This window comes from Cryptomeria japonica, chromosome 5 (genome assembly GCF_030272615.1).
Source record: "Cryptomeria japonica chromosome 5, Sugi_1.0, whole genome shotgun sequence".
Taxonomy (NCBI): domain Eukaryota; kingdom Viridiplantae; phylum Streptophyta; class Pinopsida; order Cupressales; family Cupressaceae; genus Cryptomeria; species Cryptomeria japonica.
The window spans coordinates 328,449,412-328,453,423 of NC_081409.1; positions in this window are offsets into that span (position 1 = coordinate 328,449,412).

Here is a 4,012-nt window from a genome sequence, read left to right on the forward strand (position 1 = left end):
TCTTAATCAAATACTCAAATTATTTTACAATAACAAGATGTACAAACTAGAAGCTAATAAAAAACCATACAATGAGGTTGAAAAAGAAGGATGTATATCTTCCTTTAACACTATAGTTCCTTCTACAACACAATCTCTTGTTGATAATGCTTTCTTAGAGGATTGGGGTTCATTAGACTTTACACCCTCCTTTTTGGAGAATACAAAGTCCTTGAATTTAAAATTGAAGCCTCAAAGGAGCCTTGTGGTTCAGTTATCCAAGCTACTCCTAAATCCATTCAAACCTCTTCTTTTCACAAATGTCTTGATGATGATTGGAACTCTTTAGACTTCAACCCGTATGGTCCAATGGAAACTAAGAGTAAACCTTCTCATCCCAACATTTCAACAACCCATAAATATCCTCCATTTAAATTTGGAAAAATAGTATGGAGTCGATTTTAAAATCCTTTCTAAACATGGATATAATGAACATGTTTTGGGATGTATCAAACAAGGTATTGAGGCTTATGAGAAATCTACATCACACTTTTCTCAATAAGGTTTAGATTTCCAACCTCTTCTTTTGTCTACATCCCCCCCTCCAATGTCTAATGCATCTATGTCTTCACATTATGAAGAGAAACGATTAACACCTACTCTTAACTTTTCATCTAAACAAGAGAGTATTTTGTTAATGCTTTTTAAAGCCAACTGGCTTACTCTTTGTCTTCCAAAATGAAAGAAAAATTGTAAACCTAATCAAGAAAATCTTTCTTTTTGTGTGTATCATCAAATGCATAGCCACTTCACTAATTAATGTTAAGCCTTGGAGTGTACAATTCAACAACTTATCATATCTGGTATCATTCAAATGACAAGTGACAATAAGTCGCACCTTTGTCCCATCCCTCTTGAATAACACTTATTTTCTATTATGTTGTTCCTCATTATGTGACATTTGCAACTCTGTATGGAGGCTCATTGTCATTCATGATGATACTAGCTGAAGTACAACCATTCCTTTTTAGGATAAGCAACATAACAGTTTCTAGTGTGGTTGTCCTTGCCTATACACTGGGGGCATGGATAACTTGTTTTGAGGCATGCATCCTTTCTTGAGGATATCCTCTCCTTCTCTTTTGTGCATCCTTGTTTAAATATCTCCTTCCCTTTGTGGAAATAGGTGTCCTTAGACAAGGATCCTCTTCTTCTCTTGTGTGCATCCTTGTTTGAAGATCTCATTCCTTAGTGGAAATAGGTATTTTTAGACAAGGATTCTCCCCTCTCTTTGTCTCTTTTGTAGTTTTGCATCCTTGATAAGGATCCCTTTATACTTGTTGCAAGATGTTTCCTTTACAATGATCTCTTCCTTGCTTAAATATTTTCATCCTTTATAAGGTTCTTCTTCCTAGCTTGGAACCCATACATTTTCAATATATGGTGATGCTCTGCAAAAAGGATTAGAAAATCTGTTTGATGGCAACACACACAAGAGCACAAGAAACAAACGTTAGTGTTAGCAACAAAAGATTATCCTAAACAGGCATATCAAGAGAGATATTAAGCATGAAATAGAAAGCATATAAACATAAAATGAAATAGCTAATCAAGATGCTCATAGTTGCTCCTCCCTTGTTCCTCTCCTCTCCAAGTCCCAAATGAGTGTAGCTCTCAGCAGCTTTTTGCACTATGGATGCTTATGGAGGATTGAGATTTAATACTAAGCTTCAAATATGAAATGAAAAGCTAAATACTATGCTAGAGTAGATAGTGATGCTATGAAAAAGCTCTATGCTAATGCCAGTATAACAACAATACTCTAAAATGCTTCTCTTTTGCTTGAGGAGAAGGGTTCTATTTATAGAAGAAATAGGGAAATGAAGGGTTAAGATTGAGCAATCTTAACAAGGGTTAGGATTGAAAGTTGGGGATCCATGTGCACAATTGGCACCAATAAAATGGTGACAAGTGTCAACATAGGATTGGGTTGAGAGAAGAGGTTGGAGGCATTAAAGGCCTGAGAAGACCTCATGGTTATCTAGAAGGTAAGGGTCAAGTCTAAATTAAGATTACCCATTGGATTAAGAGTTAATCCAAGGATAAACCTTTGTGCAAATGTTTAAGAGATAATCATGGTCAAAGCATTAATGGCCTGATGAGACCTTTGGGTTGGGTAGAGGTTGAGTCAAAACAAATGTTTTAACCATGTGGGAGGGTTGAATTAACCATTAATGGTTATTGGAGACTTTGGGGATTAAGTGGTTGAAGGTTGAAAGCTTTCAAAGGTTATCCAAGACTTTGAGGGTTAATTTGTTGAACATACAAAGCATTAATTGCTTTTCAAAGACTTTGGAGTCTTTGAGAAGTGACTCCAATTTGCTTAGGAATGTGACAATATTTAGGGGATGGATTAGGCTAATTAGGAAGGGTTTAGAAGAATCTAGAAGGGGTTTAGGCATACAAGTGGATTTTGTAGGAAAATGCAAGTGGGAGAAATTTTGGTATTTTTAATTAAAATAAAATCATTTATTTCAATTAAATGGTGTAAGTTGAATTTGGATAAATATTTAAATAAATATTAATTTATTTAAATGAGAAAAAGAAGATAAAGCATTTAAAATGCTTGAAGACTTTGAGGGAAACCATTAAAGGCTTGAAGACTTTAAGGAAAACCATTAAAGTCTTAAGAAGACTATAGAAGGAAGCCATCAAGTTTGAAGACTTTAAAGCCATCAAGTTTGACTACTTTAAGGGAAACCATTAAAGGTTTCAAGTGGGTGAGGATAAATAGGATTTTAAATAAATAATTTATTTAAAATAGTTGTGCAACTTGCTTTTGTAGGAAAATACAAGTGGGTGGAGGATAAAGGTGATTTAAATAAATTATTTATTTAAAATAATTGTGCAACTTGCATTTGTAGGAAAATGCAAGTGGGTGGAGGATAAAGGTGATTTAAATAAATGTTAATTTATTTAAATGTGAGAGGTGGGATTTTGGGGGTTTTAAATAAATATTAATTTATTTAAATGTGAGAGAAGATTTAATTAAATAAATATGATTTATTTATTTAATTAATGGTTTGAATTTGGTTAAGTGAATTAAATCAAATAAATTGAATAATTTATTTAATTAATAGGAGAATAGGGTTAAGATGAATTAATTAAATATTAATTTAATTAATTATTAATTGATGGTTAAATAATCAAATAAATATTAAATATTCATTTAATTAAGTGGACAGATTTATGTGACTACATTTGCCCCTCTTTGAGACGGTGCAGTTTATCGCGTCGTTTCAAAGAAAGAAAAATAGGTGTGAAGAAATGCCCCATAAAATGTAAATTTAATGGGTGGTATGCCCCCTCGAGAGATGGGCCAAATTTTGTTTTGAAAAATCGGGCGATCTCTCGAAAAAGAATGCAAAGTGGAGGGGAGGTAGAATAGAAGAAATTAGAACTAATGATGAAAGAATGGGAGAAAATGGAGTGAATATGAAGAAACAACAAGCCAGCGAGTACCCTGAGGTCATGCAAGAGATACATAGCAGATGTAGTGTGGGGTTTGGATTGATGCTATACAATTGATCAAAATTGTTTGGACAATCTGGTGCAATCGGTTTAATTGCCCCGGTCAAGTCAAAGCGTGACAGTTGATGTCAGTTGGTCGCTTGAACATGATAAAGTCTGAGTAAGTGAATCAAAGTGACCTGATGTGACTTAGACAATTGATGTAATTGCCCGATGAAGTCAAGGTATATGAAGCAAAATACTCGTTGAGACGTAGACAATTGATGTAATTGTCCGTTGGATTGTGTTTGATTGGCTAATCAATTGATAGGATGTGCGTGTGATGGATGGTTGTGGGGAATCATGGTAGCCCCGTTGAGACTAGGTCATTATGATAAATGCCTGATGTAGTCTAGGATTACCATGATCGATTACCTGTTGAGACCCGAAGATACGTGATCAGAGTATCTGTTGATAGTCTAGGTGTGTGGGAGTCGATGTATCTGTGTAGACAGAGTAACTG